We start from the raw sequence: 20,010 nt of genomic DNA on the forward strand, positions 1-20,010 counted from the left end.
TGCAAATTCGTCTCTTAAATTTCAGTGGTACATATTTTGGGGGGGAAATTCAACATTGTACATCCTGGCATTGCAGGAAAAGTAGTAGAGTGCCGATACACAATCTTCACTTGCTGCTACTATTCTTCACCACTAGGTGGTGCAATCTGGTGTTGATGAAGACCAAGCGCGACAGGGAGAGATCTTGGACAATTGCCAGTATTGATAAATAAATTAAACTAACTTGTCAATAATAAAAGTCATTTTAAATAGTTTCTTCAGTTTGAAACACCCCTTTACTATCTGTGTGTCAATTGTCAGGGCACAGTGTTCCTGGTTTATGAGGAAAAATTAGGAGCTGCTAATGGTTAATTTACACAACTCAAGTCTCAAAAGACTGTTTTGCATTTAAATCAGACAAGGACCAACACTATGGGCTGAAATATGTGCCACCAGAAACTGAATTTGAACCATTTATATTTGAATTTGAATGGCTAAACTTGAATAATTGCATTGAAAAACTGAATTTGAATCACATCATTTGAAATTGTATTGTTTAATTAAAATTGAATTTATTCAAAAACTGAATCTGAATTGTATCATTTGAAATTGAATTTATTCGTTTGGAACTGAAGTCCAATAAAATTTGATCCTCACTGAAAATTAAACTCTCTATATATCTTCACATTCACTTCTCACAATTCAGATTCAGTTCTCAAATTCAATTTCAAGTTACTGAGACAGACATCCGGGTAGTTGGAGGATAGCGTTCATTGGCGCACAGGACTCCTCTTGGGCCAATCAGCACCAATGTTTTGGAGCACAGTACGTTACCCGCCATGAAACAAAGAAGAAGTGCTTGCCTGACTTGCGTGACCACCACCACCATGGATTCGGCTGGGACAAATACGGTAATGAATTTTTTTTTTTTACGATCTAACGATCTTTTGTTTAACTGTTGTTAATGTTATAGCTATTTTGTAGAAACAGGGGAAATTAAATCTTTCTCCCGACGTTGCAAACAGTAGCTATAATCCCACGTTTTTATGGTAGCCTACTAGCTCTTGTAACAACATTTTTGCCTGGTGTTTATTATTTCTAAGCGTTTGCCTCTTCCTCCGGTGAAAATGTTGTTGCAAACGTAGCTAGTGTTAGCCGCCGCCAAGTAGACTGGTCATGTCTTCAGTGTGATTTTTTTTCCCCGATAACTTCTCCTCGTGGTTGTCATTGTCAGAGTAACGTTACTGAGAGGGAGAGAGAGAGAGAGAGAGAGTAGTAAGCGTGTAAGTTATGTGTCGCTGTGTTTGGCAGGTGCTAGCATAATGTAAGGCCATAAACTTCAGGGCAATTACACCATAGCACTAGCCCTATTCATTTGAATTGAATGCATAAGTTAGTTAATTCCGTTTGACTAGAACACAAAAATAGCACATTTACACTTCGAAAGAAAGCGATACAGCTTCCTGCACAACAGAGCAGTGCAAGTGGCTGATGACATCACATGTAAAAAAGGTAAGGTGACACTGTATTTTTTGGACACTGTAACTGTAGGCTAAATTATGATGTTAAATTAATGTTTATATTGTGCCCCTTTGGTTACTTAATCAGGCAGATTGCTTGTCTTCATCTAGCCTACATTTCATCTTCTTTTAGGGGATTTTCATTATATTCCATCATACCTAATGTTGGGGTTTTATTAAATTATTTCTATTCTATATTCTGCCTTAACATGTGTAGCTTGTGACAATGTGGTCAGTCACAATTTCCCTGTTGGACAAAGAGAAGCTAAGACAGCAAAGACCCACATAAACACAGTTTGGCATCTCAATCCTGTGATGATAGCCTTACCTGTTTTGCTCACAGCCATAGGATATACGCCAGATTTATACTGCATATAGATATGTTATGGACCACAGAAATGTGGACTTAATGATCTTCTTTGTGTTAACTTATTTTCAGATTCCTGCTGCTCCAGTAGCTCTGATCGACTTCTCTGCTAAAGCCAAAAAAAAAAAGCTTGACCGTTCTATTGATGGCAGGACAACTGAAAACCAGGTTGGGAAATCAATTTCATGCCCAAGAGTGAAGAGAGGGTCAGAAACATATGCTAGTTTTTTGAGACTTTAAGCAAAAACTGTCCAAGGAGTGCAGCACTGATGGCTAGGGAGCCTTACTACAAAGAATTCATCCCCAAATCTAGTATGCTTCCTAAAACTGTTCTTGAATACAGAACACCAGAGACTCTGCAGCTACCCCCCAAAGAGCTTGGAGAGCTATGCCAGGTATTCCAGCTAGAAGAGCTCATCATGTCCCAGGTCCAGGCTGTAGAGAGGGCAACTCGAAGTCAGAGTGCAAGCAGGATTTGGTTTAGGCAAAGAGCTGGACGCATAACTGCTTCCAAGCTGAAACAAGCTATTAAGACCAACCCCAGCAACCATCCAAGAGCTTGATCAAGGCCATATGCTACCCAGAAGCATATAGGTTCACCACAGCCGCTACAAGGTATTTAGGGTTTGAATTAGGGTAAGGCAGAGGTAAGGCCTCGTGTAAACAGTGTGTATGTCCAGAAAAGAAACACTGACAACAGAGGGTATAATTTGGATAAAAAGAAGCTTGTCTATTAAGTAAATGTATCTTACTGGTGGAATATTAAATGAAATGTATAGTAACACATTGCTTTGGTGCACGTTAGTTATAGGGTTATAAGACTATGGTTATGCAGGAGTAGAACTAAGTATAGGCGTTAGGGAAATGGCATTTAAATCACTGAACTGGCTCTACACATCCAATACTAAGTAATCATTTCCTTTTCATGTTTTGCATGTGTACTGTGTACAGTTATGGATGCAAACATGAAGCACAAGCCAGAGGAGTCTATGAGAAGCTGATGGGTCGGGAGCATGCAGGCTTCTCCTGTATGGACAGTGGTCTCTGACTGAACCCCAAGTGGCCATACATGGGGTCCTCCCCTGATGGGATTGTTGCTTGTGACTGTCACAGAACTGGCATCTGCAAGATTAAGGTAACATTACAGTCTCTGTTGTAGTAAAGTCCCTAAATCTCGAGACTGAGTCGTGTCTCAAGTCCTAAACTGAGCAAAAAGGCAGAAAATATATTTGTTAATCTATTGTTCACGTGTCCTTCTCTCTGTGATTTTAGTGTCCACACTCTCACCAAGATGAAGCCAATCTGCGCTTGTGTGCTGGGGAAAAGGGCTTCTGCCTCATCAATGATGGGGATAATGTCATGCTGGACCGGACTCATGACTACTACTACCAAGTTCAGGGACAGCTTCACATTGTAGACGCTGAGTACTGTGATTTTGTTGTGTGGAACCACAATGACATTTTTGTTGAAAGGATTTTGCCCGATCTTGAACTTTAGGATGATGTTAGGCTTTTTTAGAAACGGCATACTTCCAGAAATACTGGGACAGCAAGTTACAAACTCACATGTGTAATGTAATGAAAGGATCCAGGCACTCTTGAAAGTGGGCTGTGTGATATTGCTGTTATATCAATACGGTTGTATGAGACAAGATTACATTTTGACTATTGTTATGAGTGTGGTCTTTGTGAGTTCTGGCTGTTGTATAATTTAAATGAAAAGATTAAATGCCATTGAGAAGACAGAATTATACATGGTGGTTTATTTACAAGATTAGATTTTTCAACAATTGTTATAATAACAAGAACATGGTGTGCAATAACAGATTAGAATCCATTTCATTACATATAATACATATAGCCAGTACAATTGGACTAGTGGATAAAAGTATTACACTTGTTGAAAACATATTAACAGACTGATATGTGTCGGGGCTCAGGTACTACTACTCCATGTCCTCTTACTTATCATCATCAGAGCCAAGAAGCAGGGATCAGGTATTGGACACTACATGTGTGAGGGCTCAGGTACTGGACTGACTGATTATTATCCCTCTCCCTCCTCCTTACTCCAATGGGACAATAGACTCCGAAAGATTAGACAAGCGCTAGGGCAACCTAAAAGCCCCAATCAAGTCTATATTAGACTACCGGTAACTTAATAAGCATTACTAAGTAAATGAGCATTTAATGACAACCTAATGCTATATAAACACAGACACAAAAAACACGTTGGCTAGCTAACATACCTCCGACGAAGTGGTCGCTGCAGACACGGGCATTAACAGACTCTGCTCCTCCCGACCGCAGACGTACGTTAAAAATCAACTTTTTACGGCGTTGTTCTGTGAGCTTTTTACATTTCTCACCTTTATGAGTGACAATCTTCGGTACTCTATAAAAACCCTTTCCCTTTTCTCGATTAGAACGATTGGAGCAGCCGTAAACTACACAAAACATTGGCATTTTGCCAGACGGCAGATCCTCAGCTATTTCACTTCCTGCCCTCCATCTGAATTGCGCGCTCTCGCGATGCAGCAGCGTGACGTCACGTGAAACCAACCTATGAACGCTATCTATCGATCTGCGCTCGATTGCTCTTCCTTCATCCTCCAACTACCCGGATGTCTGTCTCAGTAACTTGAAATTGAATTTGAGAACTGAATCTGAATTGTGAGAAGTGAATGTGAAGATATATAGAGAGTTTAATTTTCAGTGAGGATCAAATTTTATTGGACTTCAGTTCCAAACGAATAAATTCAATTTCAAATGATACAATTCAGATTCAGTTTTTGAATAAATTCAATTTTAATTAAACAATACAATTTCAAATTATGTGATTCAAATTCAGTTTTTCAATGCAATTATTCAAGTTTAGCCATTCAAATTCAAATATAAATGGTTCAAATTCAGTTTCTGGTGGCACATATTTCAGCCCATACAACACATTCAAACTCAGACTGCCATTTGTCTTGTCATTCACAAGTGAATTCTTCCCCAATCATTGCATTCAACCCAGGAGGATATAACTCTGCTTTTCACATGATAAAACCAGGTATTTTTGAGTAATTAAACTCTTGGCTGAAAATATTGCTTTAATCAAAGCAAGAAACAGTTGCTTTAAAGCAAAAACACTAAAATTAACATATGGAATACATTTCTACTTTACAATAACCATTTTCTCTATAGGTAAAGAGACATTTTGCATTCCAAATCATTCAGATGGTGCTGATAGTGATCTACTGTATCAGCCCAATGGCTGTGGTGTTTGGTTATTGGACGTCTGCAAATGTTCACAACTCTGGTAGTGTAAAGTGGGGGTTACAGTGTGGTATGCTGACTGGTCAGTTTAAATGCATCAGATCCGGTTCTGGTCACATGGTCAAGGAAAGGATAAAAGAGGATTGTAACTTGGAAGATGGAACTTCGATAACTCTATAATCAGAGCCGAATGTGATGACACATAGATCGTGATGAAGGTTTATTTGGTGAGGAACTCTTCCTGTTGCTTTTGGTCTTCATCAAAACCTGACTGCATCACCTAGTGGTGAATCCTACTAGCAGCAAATGAAGATTGTACTTGGGCACTACTGTAATGCACTGAATATTAACTTTTAAATAATAAAGAATACATTTGTAAAAAACATGATATATTATTGCATTTTTAATCAATTGAAATATTCACAGCTTAAATATACAACCATATGAAATTGCCAAAAATGCAAGCACTGTTAATGCAATGCTTTTATTTTTCAATTAGTGCAATTCAGTGTGCTTTTTGTTTCAAAGACATTTATCATTAATATACTTGATTATAAGATTGGCTTACTTAGTTGTCTCTGCATATTAAGCTGATATACATATTTTTATAATTGAACAACAATCACCCTTAAAAGCTCTCTGTACCTGCAGTAAGTCTTTAGAACAGACATGGGCAATGTCAACTGTCAATGTCAACTGTTTAAAGATCAGGCCCTCCACATGGTTTAATGTGGCCCATGGCTCATTTATGGTAAAAGCGTTTTTTTTTTTTCCATTTGATATTTCAGTTAACTTGCATTGAGTCAAAATTAGCGATCTGTAGCGCAATATTCTGCTCAAGGAAAAATGTTATACGGCTACTCTGTGTCCATTCTTGAGGCTGCTTGTGATGTTTGGTGCTACTTTGCAGGTAAATATTCTCAGTGATTAAATTAAATATAAGTAAGTATAAGTAGATATCTGCATCATACAGATATCTACTTATACACAAGGAGGGGTAATCATTGACATGCGAGCAAAAGCAAGCCAGAGACGAATATGTAAATGTATTTTGTATTTGTGCAATTTAGAAATATTGAAGTCCCTTCGCACCTGTATGTTAATCTAACTCTTGCAGTAATCATTTATCATAGTCATGCAGCCTGTGTTATTCAGTTGTGTGCTGAAAGTCAAACCATCCAGGAGACCCGCATCATGACCCTTTTAGCATGTAAACGGATGTTTTAGAAAAATATAAGTAAACTCGGGCACTTTGCGACAAACATTCAAAGTTCTATAAATTTAATTTTTTCTTATATTAAAACAGACCCCTGATGTAGAGTTTGTTAAATTGAATAATAAATTAACAGGGAAGTAGAGATGGTAAAATACATTTATAAGCTGAGCCTTTATTCAGTTTTTTAATGCCTGATAGAAAAGTATTTATCTTTGTTGAGCAATACAATATTTTAGGCAATTGCAGAATAGTCCCACAAGTCACAGATACACTTCAGAAAATTGAGTACACAACTATTTCTGGGCTTAAAAAAATACAAAAACCAAATCAATGCAGAACATTGTATCTCAAAAGGAATACAGTGTGTACCCCATGCACTACTTAAATCCCGATGTGTCCCCAAATATCCCAAAAATAGTTGCCCACCCCTGCTTTAGAAGAACTTAAACCAGACAGTTTAAATCAAATCTTTTAGAAATTGATCTCTGGTTACAGTATGTAATACGCATAACACAAGTGTTTCACTTGGTCAAAGGGCACACCTCATGTCCGTGCTGAAGGGCGCGAGCCTAAACTGAACACACTCATGTTCCTGTCATCTGGTTGCTGTGTAATCAGAATAAGAGCAGCAGAGGGAAACTGGGCAACAGCACAGCTTGGCCAAACAAGTACAAAAATTGCCCAATTTCCTTTGGGCAATAGATCTTATGTAAATGATCCTGCAATTTATTTCCCAATAAGCTCCTGACAGATTAAAAATAAATAAAAAATTCAACTTTTTCATGTGCTAAACTTAGATTATATCTTGATATAACTTTCGTTAGGGAACATTATTTGTGGTCTGCTAACAAGTCTTGGAGGTGATTAGGGCAGGGTATGCAGGGCTAAATGCTAAGAATTTTTTCAACTGGCCCAGTAGGGCCAATGCTTCAGATTTTTACTGGCCCTGCCAAAATTTTCACTGGCCCCAACACAAAAATTATAAATGGCTGTTTTACCATCATGGCTTTAAAAATGTGTCCGAAGATAATCATTTCTTTACATATATTTAGGTTTTAAGACCCCCCAAACTGAATCATATTTATAATTTGCAAGATATGATTTATGCCTTATGTAATCCCATATAAGCACTTTACAGATATCAATTCATAAATTCATCATTTTAACCTCAGCCTTCCTGCCATTTACACTTGTGTTTAAGCAAAGAGTTCTGTTGTGCAGATGACGGGTTTTCGGTCACCCGTTTAGTCATGCTGTAATGCAACTTTTGGCCATGTGTGGTGTATTCACGCACAGGATCAAAGATTCAAAGAATTAAAAATGTGATTATTGACTGAATGTAATAAACATATGCATCCCTGAGAAGAGACTTCAAATCGGTTGTGAAGTGTAATATACATTAGGGGGATATTAGGCCTAATCTGTGAATTAATAATGTGTAAATAACACAAAGACCAACACAGCCTGATGCACAAAGCACAAAAACTAAAATACCTGTATGGTCCAGAAATGAGAAATGTAACAGGAGTTTCATGAGGATGATATGAGGTAGACTGTTTTGAATATTCATCTTCACCCTACAGCTGAACAGCTCTGATAATAATATCCTAATAGCCATAGTGATCTTGCTTCTTTTCATATCAAATGCCATTATCATGTCGAATTAATGTTATGTTTTGAAACATTATCTAATTAAATGTATACTTACATTTGGATATTGAGTAGCTCGTGATTTCCTGACATGTGTATAATTGGGGTTTAACAAAAGTTCATTACGTTTCATTCGCACTTAATCACAATCTTCTTTTTTACAGTGGGAATAAAACTAGCGCTCTGTCCCTTTACAAGAGCGCATGCATGTTAAACAGACTACGCTGCATGGAGAGATGATGATGATGAGACATTATGCATGGAGAGACATGTTTTTTCAGTCCAATAGAATGAAACTTTAGATTTTTTGTGTTCCAATGTGTGGATTATTGCTTTTCACCAACATGTATAAACCAAAAACGTGGTGATTTTGCATACTGTGAACACGGAATGTGCAGGGATACTTAAAATCAGTGATATGAGCGTGAAGTGATCATCTGTGTTCCGGAACTGCTTTCGGGTCCTTGAATAACATATAACGTGTGAGTAAGGGCAGTCGGTGGATTTTCTGGTGCCCTCCTAGGGTAAGATTGTGCCCCCCAAGGGACTTGGTCCCCTACGCAGACTGCAAAGTCTGCTTAAAACGTTGCGTAAGACGTGCAATCCTGTTATGAAATTCATTAAGTGGGTTTTTTTTCCTTCTATTTTCTACACATTGGTAATAGCTGCTGCTAAGACACTTGAAAGAGCGAGGACAGTGCTAGGAGAGTGCACTCTGTGTCTGCACGTTCTTGTGCATGGACGCGACTGTGCCTTGACGTGCACAGTATATTATGTGCTCGAGCATCTTTGCGAGCTAAATAGAATCACGCTCAATCGTCGGTTAGAAGATTTGGTTCTCGGTGGAAATGTTGTGCTCTTTCGCTTGTTGTTTGCTTGCACTATTGTTAAAAATTTAGCAACTGGCCCAAAGCTCTCTCACACTGGCCCCGGGCCATCGGGCGGTCCTTACTGTCGAGCCCTGATATCGCCTCATACCTCAAGGTATGATACATATTGCAATATACATGTCACGATTTTATATATTGCAATACATCACGATATTATAATTTGATTAGATTACCAATCAATTCCAATTCATTTGGGTATATTTCAGTTATATACTGATGTGCGATGAAGAGCATGTAGCTCATTAAAAAGATTTAGAAGTAACAGTGTGCCAACTTTGTTGTGTGTTTACATTATATGAATAAACAAATAGATAAATATCAATACTTGGATCTAAAGTATAGATACAATATCATGAGAAAAAAAATTGCGATATATCGATATTTGATTGTATCAACACAGCCCTAGAGGTAAAGTTCTTCTGATCTTGCTGGTTCTCCCATTCAAATCAAAATGAACTCATATTACTAATGCTCATTTCTAGGGCTAGGAATCTGTACAAACCCCTATGCCCTAACCATAACCAATTACAAAAACTTACAGTTTCTACAAATATGACTGACCTACGGTATAAAAAAATCTGTATAGTAATGTGTTCCTCACAAATCAATGTGAAAAATCTGGCCCTTGAAGCATTCTCGAAACAACTTGCGCAATAGGGTAGATTCCTATTTTCACATGACACTGAACACTGAAATGAAAAAAGCCCCTTTGAGAGGGAAAATAGCAATGTTGCTTACTGATCTATACAGATGTTAGGCACAGATGGGCTATAGAAAAAAGAAAATGTGTTAAACAGAGAGAGGCATGAAAAACAACATTTACACTTCATTTGAACAGTAGTGTCTGTAGTGTGTACTGACATTTTTCCACTGCAACAGACTCTTATTGTTATGGAACACTGAATTATTTACAGTAAAACAACATTGAGGTCATGCACTTGGGCATGTGGTCCATTTAAAAAGTTTAACCATTCATATTACACAACTGTCTGTCTTGTCATTTCAAACATCAAAAAGGCATTGGGGCTCCTGCCAATGTTCCACAAATTTTTCCTCCATTTGTTCGGTCAAATTAGACTTTCTTGATACCGCAGACATGCTAGTTGATGTTCTGCTGCAGGTACATCAGGACTCCTCCAACTGAAACTTCCCGTGCCCCTTTTCTTGCTCTCTCGTTGGCTGTAGGTCAACGCTGCAGTTGTGTTCAGTCAAAACACATTTCACATTGCACGATTTGGAATCGCAGATAGGTCCAGATATTTAACATTCAACAATATCTCAACAATATAACAATATCTTGCTGACTTCAGCGACGCATCAGCGATTTTCTCTCAGGTCGCGTCTTTGATAATCATACATTGCGATCGTTGCTCACGGGAGCGAGCTCTGATTTGCCTATGATTTCAGGCTTTTGCCTGCGATCTCCACAAAACTGTCAGCGAGCGAAAATCAGGCTTAAAATAGTGTAGTGCAAACTCGGCATTACACATTTATTGTTAATACAGCATAAACCAGCATAAACACTTGTAGGAAGGGCAGAACCTTTGTAATGTGTCTGCTCGGAGTCATTACACTGACGCACACTGCAAAACACACAACAGTTTTTCCGTGTTAGTGATCAAATGATAGAGAAAGGACCTCTTACCGCTATCTTTTGTTCAAAACAAGCCCAGATGGGACTGAAATCATATATTGTTAGCCTATGTATGGTGCATTTTAATTACCACAGAAGCACATCATGTCTTAAATGTCTCATTCTGTGTTGTGGTGATAGTTCTGTCTGCAAGCGCTTTTCATGTGGAGTTCAAAGTGGCGCATGATGCTGGCATTGACGCCCTGACACGAATCATGAACGCAGCTTCACGATTCAAGATGTAGGAAAGTGGATAGCCACAGACTACCAGCAGATTATTATTGTGGAGGATGAGAGTTTAAGAGATTTAATGCCCATTAGTTAACCTCCAATTTAGACTTTGCGAAACGTTTAATGCTACTTCTATATTTATACTGTGGAAGTCAATGTTTGGAAAATGTTAATAAAGCGATATATTGTTACATGTTGTTTTCTTTTCTTTTCTAAGATGGAAATAAATACATTTTGATAGAAAAAAAAATAAAAAATGTATCACGATTGACTACAAAAAAATTAAGCAATTAATAACGATTAAAAAATGTAATCGAATGACAGCATTCAAACATTTAAGAAATCGTATTAATGCTTTCAGAGCATTAATAAAAGGATTAGGGAGCTTTTACACTTGGTTCGAATGCTTGGCCAGAAACTAAATAAATGTCTCCCCCCTCTCCCTGGTCTCTGTACAAATCATGTTATTTGGGTCCGAACCATGGGCCGTTTTATGTCTCCAATTACGTCATCAACGTGAGTACAAGCGGCAGATGTTTTATTACTGTAATTAGATAACTGTCAGAAAGGATGAGACAAAAGATCCAAGTGCGGAGATAATAATCTGATGCAGCGTGGAGAAGGATGGTGTGTTTGTAGGCTTGTGTGTGTAGTGGTCGTGTAGTATAGATCCTCGAGAAATCCAGAGAAAGTAGTATGTTTGTAGGTGATGGCGTTCATATCAGCAGCAATCAGTACTGAAGTTCACATGAACCGCTCCCCAGACCACCATTTCAAGCGGACTCGAGTGCGGTTTGCAGGTGTGCACTCGAGTTTGGAAAACAGCGTTCACATTATCCAAACAAACCTAACATTGATGTCATTTGATCTCGGGTGTGCACTAAAAGTGCTAGTGTGAAAGCACCCTCAAAGCAGGGTCTTGGAGAGAGGCGTTGGCCTAAATGAGGATTTGTTTTAAACTGGGGTTCAGGTAAGCCGCCAAGGGGTGCTAGGGGAAAATTTCAGAGAACAAAAAAAGTGTAATAATAATGAAATAATTATATATATACACACACACACACACACACACACACACATATATATACACACACACACACACACACACACACAGGTGAAACTCGAAAAATTAGAATATCGTGCAAAAGTTCATTAATTTCAGTAACTCAACTTAAAAGGTGAAACTAATATATTAGTTACATTACAAGCAAAGTAAGATATTTCAAGCCTTTATTTGATATAATTTTGATGATTATGGCTTACAGCTTATGGAAACCCCAAATTCAGAATCTCAGAAAATTAGAATATTGTGAAAAGGTTCAGTATTGTAGGTTCAAAGTGTCACACTCTAATCAGCTAATTAATCCAAAACACCTGCAAAGGGTTCCTGAGCCTTTAAATGGTCTCTCAGTCTGGTTCAGTTGAATTCACAATCATGGGGAAGACTGCTGACCTGACAGTTGTGCAGAAAACCATCATTGACACCCTCCACAAGGAGGGAAAGCCTCAAAAGGTAATTGCAAAAGAAGTTGGATGTTCTCAAAGTGCTGTATCAAAGCACATTAATAGAAAGTTAAGTGGAAGGGAAAAGTGTGGAAGAAAAAGGTGCACAAGCAGCAGGGATGACCGTAGCCTGGAGAGGATTGTCAGGAAAAGGCCATTCAAACGTGTGGGGGAGCTTCATAAGGAGTGGACTGAGGCTGGAGTTAATGCATCAAGAGCCACCACACACAGACGGGTCCTGGACATGGGCTTCAAATGTCAAACGTCTTACCTGGGCTAAAGAAAAAAAGAACTGGTCTGTTGCTCAGTGGTCTGAAGTCCTCTTTTCTGATGAGAGCAAATTTTGCATCTCATTTGGAAACCAAGGTCCCAGAGTCTGGAGGAAGAATGGAGAGGCACACAATCCAAGATGCTTGAAGTCCAGTGTGAAGTTTCCACAGTCTGTGTTGGTTTGGGGAGCCATGCCATCGGCTGGTGTTGGTCCACTGTGCTTTATTAAGTCCAGAGTCAACGCAGCCGTCTACCGGGACATTTTAGAGCACTTCATGCTTCCTTCAGCAGACAAGCTTTATGGAGATGCTGACTTCATTTTCCAGCAGGACTTGGCACCTGCCCACACTGCCAAAAGTACCAAAACCTGGTTCAATGACCATGGTATTACTGTGCTTGATTGGCCAGCAAACTCGCCTGACCTGAACCCCACAGAGAATCTATGGGGCATTGCCAAGAGAAAGAAGAGAGACATGAGACCAAACAATGCAGAAGAGCTGAAGGCCGCTATTGAAGCATCTTGGTCTTCCATAACACCTCAGCAGTGCCACAGGCTGATAGCATCCATGCCACGCCGCATTGAGGCAGTAATTAATGCAAAAGGGGCCCAAACCAAGTACTGAGTACATATGCATGATTATACCGACATTTCATTAGGGCCGACATTTCTGTATTTAAAATCCTTTTTTTTAATTGATTTCATGTAATATTCAAATTTTCTGAGATTCTGAATTTGGGGTTTTCATAAGCTGTAAGCCATAATCATCAAAATTATATCAAATAAAGGCTTGACATATCTTACTTTGCTTGTAATGAGTCTATATAATATATTAGTTTCACCTTTTAAGTTGAATTACTGAAATTAATGAACTTTAGCACGATATTCTAATTTTTTGAGTTTCACCTGTATATATATATATTTTTTATTATGATAATATCTTGTGGCTTTAGTAAAATGTAAATATAAAATCAAGTTTCATTTTCAAAGACAAAAGTCAGTCTTTATAATATCTTGCTTACGTCTTTCCTCACACAGTATACACAGATGAGCCAAAACATTATGACCACTCATAGGTGAAGCGAATAGCATTGATCATCTCCTAACAAACCCACATAGTAAAGTCTGGGTAAATTAGATGGTAAGTGAACAATCAGTTCAGGCTATACCGTCTAGTCTGAACCGACAGAAGATCTACAGTGGCACAAGGCACAGAAAATGTTCATGATGGTTAAGGGAGGAATGTGTCAAAACACACAGTGCATCACACCCTGCTGTGTATGGGGCTGCCCATTATGACCCGTCCGCCGTTGAAAGCGCCTACAATGGGTACGCGAGCGTTGGAACTGGACCTTGGAGTAGGGAAAGAATATTGTCTTATTTAATGAGTCCCGTTTTCTGTTACATTACTTGGACGGCTGTGTATGTGTGTGCCTTTTACATTCGGAAGTGATGGCAGTGATGGATGCACTGTGGGAAGTATGGCTGCAACGAACAATTATTTTTATAATCGACTAATCTAATGATTATTAGAACGATTATTCGACTATTCAGACGATTATTGCAACGATTAATCATTAAATCTTAACTAACTATTCAGCTTGTGCCCGACTTAAAAGGTTGTATTAAACATGCTTACTAACAATAAAGAGGACAGAATCATCTTTTAAAAATACCTATAAATGACATTCACTGAATTAAAGGAGAAAAACTACTTGGATTTATACTTTGTTTAAATAATAAAAAATTCACTGCAAAAAAAAAAACTATTGTTATTAAGTGTTTTCGTATTTTTTTACATTTAACATTATCTAAAAATCCTTAAAACAATATAAATTTACTTGAGAAGCATTTTTCTCGCGACTACTATATGCCAGTTTCGGAGTTTGTGCTTATTTATACAGCCCGCTTCCTATTTATTTGAACTTGATTAAAGGATGCATTAAATACATTATATAACGGTGCAGTTTTTCCTTTTTAGATGCCCTGACAGACAAGTTTTGCTCAAGCGGAACACCAGGTATGGATAGTTTATTTCACGACGACACGGTACTTCATTATTTTCCATTTTTGTATTATAATACTCTGCAATCTACATCACCTAATCTGTTTGGAAAGTTTGGAGTGCGTCTGGACGGTGAGCTGTTCATACTCTGGGCAATGTTCTGCTGGGAAACCCTGGGTCCAGCCATTCATGTGGACGTCAATTTCATGCCAACTACCTAAACATCATTGCAGACCAGGTACACTCCTTTATGGCAATGGTATTCCCTGATGGCAAATTCCCAAAGTCCCCAGATCTCAATCCGATTGAGCATCTGTGGGATGTGCTGGACCAACAAGTCCAATCCACGGTGGCTCCACCTCGCAACTTACAGGACTTGGAAGGATCTGCTGCTAACGTCTTGGAGCCAGATATCACAAGACACCTTCAGTGAGAGTCCATGTCTCGGCGGGTCAGTGCTGTTTTGGCGGCACACGAGGACAACAGCATATTAGGCAGGTGGTCACAATGTTTTGACTCATTAGTGTAAATTCGTTTTATAGATGACAACATATAGATTTCTTCATTTTTTAAGAAAAAGGGTCCTCTATGAGGGGACCATCATTTTTGTTGGTGCTTGGCACCAAAAAAAAAAAATAAAAAAATTGAAACCCTGATCTATATTAGTGGCGGAAGTTTGCAGGAAAAAATCTACACTTTAAAGCACTTTTTAGCTTTAATTGTGTAGCTGAAATCAGTTCATAATATGTGGCTATGCAACAATTAAACAGGAACACAAACTCATGAATTTTAATTTGATTTATGAACTACATTTGACTGTTTCCTGTCATTTGAGCTAATTGATGCTGCATAACACTTAAAATTCCTTTTACCACAAACACACACACCTTGTTCTGGTTACTCAGAGGTGATGTCAGGGTACTCTATCACTTTCAAGACCATCTGGCCAGGCTGCTCTTCCCAGTAATTTACACTGGGAAACTACGTGTCCAGGAACATCGACAGAAAATGTAGAAAACACTCACTCACTCACTCACTCTCACTCACTCACTCACTCACTCACTCACTCACTCACACACTCACACACTCACACACTCACACACTCAAACACACACACACTCAAACACTCACACACTCACACACTCACACACTCACTCACTCACACACTCACACACTCACACACTCACTCACACACACACACACACACACACACACTCACACACACACTCACACACTCAAACACTCAAACACTCACACACTCACACACTCACACACTCAAACACTCAAACACTCAAACACTCACACACATTGACTTGGATATCAAAATAATAGCATTAAACAGACTTCTACTGTTTTTATATAAAACTAATTATAATTACTCTAAAATAAAAATATAATTACCCTTAATGAATACTTTTTGCAATTTAGAATTGAAATAAAAAAAATAAAAAAATACTAATAAATATTTAGTATTTATGAAATGTTTTTCCAAACGAGGATGTTCCTGAATGTCCTGAAAGGGAGGTTTTGTCAGATTTAGGCAAAATTTGTTGTACACATAGAAACACTGCACACACACACACACACACACACACACACACACACACACACACACACACACACACACACACACACACACACACACACACACACACACAAATAACTAAATAAAAACATTTAATAAAATTTAATTTACTCTATCATGAATTATTGTAGTATGTCATAATATCAAAAAATATATTGTAGTGAGTGCATGTAAAAAAGCTGTTTGGCTGTTAATGGTGTCCAAGGTTCTTTTCCTATTCCCCTTTTCACCCGAAATGAACTTTAAAAGAAGAGGCAAGGGAACAGTGCCAATGAGTGCATGAGTGATTTGTGCAAGTGGGTAAGTGTGTGTGTGCCTTCCACATAAGAGGGAATAAGCAGTGTGTTAATCTTCTTATATAACCAAAAAGCAAATGTGCCAACTAATGCACACTGCCTCTAGTAAAAGAGAGAGAGCGACAGCTGAGGTTCTGGTGCTAAAACACTGCACAGCCCTTTTAGCACATGCAGATAATGAGCCAATATAGGCAAAACCTGACACACATTGCTGGGTGAGTGTTAGGGATGTAACTAACAGTTTCACTATTAACCATAATTAACCATAAATAATAATAATAATAATAATAATAATAATAATAATAATAATAATAATAATAATAAAAGAAAACGTATTCACACATGGCAAATATATATATATTGGCAGCCAAAAGTTTAGAATAATGTACAGATTTTGCTCTTATAGAAAGAAATTGGTACTTTTATTCACCATGTGGCATTCAACTGATCACAACGTATAGTCAGGACATTAATAACGTGAAAAATTACTATTACAATTTGAAAAAAAAAATTCAGCAATGACAGCTTTGCAGATCTTTGGCATTCTAGCTGTCAGTTTGTCCAGATACTCAGGTGACATTTCACCCCTCACTTCCTGTAGCACTTGCCATAGATGTGGCTGTCTTGTCGGTCTAGCTGATCCCACAAAAGCTCAATGGGGTTAAGATCCATAACACTCTTTTCCAATTATCTGTTGTCCAATGTCTGTTTCTTTGCCCACTCTAATCTTTTCTTTGCAATTCTTCCAATAAGGCCTGCACCCCTGAGTCTTCTCTTTACTATTGTACATGAAACTGGTTTTGAGCGGGTAGAATTCAATGAAGTTGTCAGTCTCTAGTCTATTTCTCAAACTAGAGAATCTGATGTACTTATCCTCTTGTTTAGTTGTACATCTGCCCTTCCACATCTCTTTCTGTCCTTGTTAGAGACAGTTCTCTTTTGTCTTTGAAGAATGTAGTGTCTACCTTTGCATGAAATCTTCATTTTTTTACAATTTCAAGCAATGTATAGACTTCATTCCTCAAAACAATGATTGACTGACGAGTTTCTAGAGAAAGCAGTTTCTTTTATTTTGCCATTTCTACCTAATATTGACCTTAAGACATGCCAGTCTAGTGCATACTGTGACAACTCGAAACTAACACAAAGACAATGTTAACATGTATTTAATGAACCAAATAGCTTTCAGCTGTGTTTGATATAATGGCAAGTGATTTTCTAGTACCAAATTAGCAATTTAGCATGATTACTCAAGGATAAGGTGTTGGAGTGATGGCTGCTGGAAATGGGGCCTGTCTAGATTTGATCAAAATGACTTTTTTCAAATAGTGATGGTGCTGTTTTTTACATCAGTAATGTCCTGACTATACTGTGTGATCAGTTGAATACCACTTTGGTGAATTAAAGCACTAATTTCCTCCCGAAACAGCAAAATCTATATATATCTATATATCTATATCTATATCTATATATCTATATCTATATCTATATATATATCTATATATATATAACAGATTTCTTTTAGAGTTATAGAGCTTTTTGTGATAACATTTTGTGGTGAACAAATTCATATTTCAGTCTATCCAGGCTTATATTACATATTTCTCGACAGCGAATAGGCTGCCTGAAGAAGAACACAATCAAGAGAACATATGTCTTTACGAATCAATCCGTCTCTTTCTTTTTTTCACTTTCTTTTCCATTTTATTCACCTCACATAGAGTGAGCTTCCCATTCAATGCTTGAGTGCACTATTGTCTCATCAATCTGTAACACACTGTATACACACTTGTACATATGCACACTTGCACTCACACACATGCAGCCACATATACACAAATCAGATCGGAAAGAGCTAGTTCAAAATTGACTCATCTTTGAGATGTCATCATTTTCACTTCAATTTAAATAAGGTTCTCTGGTAGGCATTGCTTTGCAAAAGAACATCAATACATACAATCACCAGTCACTGAACTGAAAAAAAAAAAAAAAAAAATTTTCTGTTATCTCAGCAGGGATTCAGAGAGAAAAGGTTACACCACCCCACCAGCAAACCACTGCAGCCAGAAAGACACAATCAGATTACATATTTTATCATATAGGAGACATATCTTTTTCCAATGTCACATATGCCTTTTCAGTTATGTGTCCACTACAATCAAACCCTTTCCTTGCACCATTCAATTTCCTTGCATCTTTTACAAAACAATGAAAGTAAAAACTGACTGGAGATTACACCACTGAATTGGTTTGTGAGATTTTATTACGTTTTCATTTTCATAACAGTCATTTTGATGTTTAGATATTAAATCTCATGTTTAGAAATAAATCTCACTGTAACATTTATATAGTTAAAGTGTGGGGGAAATATCGAAGCTGGAGGGCACCTTTCTAATGATATTAAAGGTTGTCATGATTAAATAAGAATTGTATGGCAATCACATGCATTACCTGTAAAAGAAAATAAAACAGCTAGGCTGCCGTTGATCTTTGAGGGATTTCCCACCAACAAAAGAGACGTTTCACCCCACCATCCCCCTTTAAATGTTTCTACAAATCGAACACTGAGTGTACACTCAATGCAAACTTTAAGAATCACAAAAGCCATTCAGAGCCCATGTCACTGCTATTAGTGATATAATGATGCCTCCAAGCCTCGAGAGATGTTCCGGTTCACTGAAACTTGCTGAACTGCTGAGGCACGCTGAAATTGCACAAGTCTGCAATGATTCACTATAGCAATTAGTATGGAGCCAGAAATATGCCAAAACAATTAGAATTTGAATTGTGTAAATTTGAATTATAGACTTTTGAATTTTAATTATAAGTGTGATTTTGCCAAATGAAAATTACGTTGTATTTTAAATAGGTTTAAATTCCAATCCTTGACATTTCATATTGAATTTGAATTTTTTGAATTTCAAATAGAATTTTGTTTTTATGGCACAATTTTATATGTATTTTCAAACAGCACATTTTTGGTTCTGAATTCTAACACCGTAAATATCCCGTTTTAAAAAATACAGCTTCAAGTTTTCAAGATGAAGAAGAAATTCAGAACACCAAATTCAATATTCTAAAATTCAAACTGCAGAAATTCAGATCTACAGAAAGTGGGTCAGAGGTCAAGCTTCCGTGTTCCACAGGGAAGAGTAGTGGGTCTCCGAAAAGTCGAACGGAGCATTTTGGTCAATTACAAGTCGAGGTGCAATAATTCTTTTTTTACTTTCTACATTAAAACAACAATATGATTACACAGTAAAGTAGCAAAGAATAATGTAAATCAAAAGCCTATAAGTTTCTCCAACTTTGACCAGTGGATCCGTTTGTATCAACAGTGGCCTGTAGGCCCTACCTGGAAACACACACACACACACACGCGTTACTGACCTTTTGGTGACTTTCAGGTGCAACAAAAAAAGGGCCTATAGTTTGTGATAGTAACAAGGGCCCATAGGATGTGATCCCATGTATACAAGCCCTTTCAAACTTTTCATGCTTACTCAAATAGGCCAACAAGGACTTCCAAGATTATCCTTCATCTCTCTCTCTCTCTCTCTCTCTCTCTCTCTCTCTCTCTCTCTCTCTCTCTCTCTCTCTCTCTCTCTCT

The 20,010-nt window shown here is 37.8% G+C and overlaps 1 protein-coding gene and 1 long non-coding RNA gene across 3 annotated transcripts in view; one reads left to right on the forward strand and one right to left on the reverse strand.

The window, feature by feature from the left end:
- The window catches only part of LOC127652635 (signal transducer and activator of transcription 5B-like), a 117,292-nt gene that overhangs the window by 73,644 nt on the left and 23,638 nt on the right, over window positions 1–20,010 (reverse strand). The gene's annotated exons all lie outside the window — the stretch shown is intronic.
- Window positions 747–3,957, forward strand: LOC127652642 (uncharacterized). The gene is made up of 4 exons (XR_007971748.1): window positions 747–890; window positions 1,939–2,034; window positions 2,818–3,001; window positions 3,139–3,957. It is a non-coding gene; the product is annotated as an uncharacterized LOC127652642 (long non-coding RNA).

This window comes from Xyrauchen texanus, chromosome 12 (assembly GCF_025860055.1).
Source record: "Xyrauchen texanus isolate HMW12.3.18 chromosome 12, RBS_HiC_50CHRs, whole genome shotgun sequence".
In the NCBI taxonomy this organism is placed as follows: domain Eukaryota; kingdom Metazoa; phylum Chordata; class Actinopteri; order Cypriniformes; family Catostomidae; genus Xyrauchen; species Xyrauchen texanus.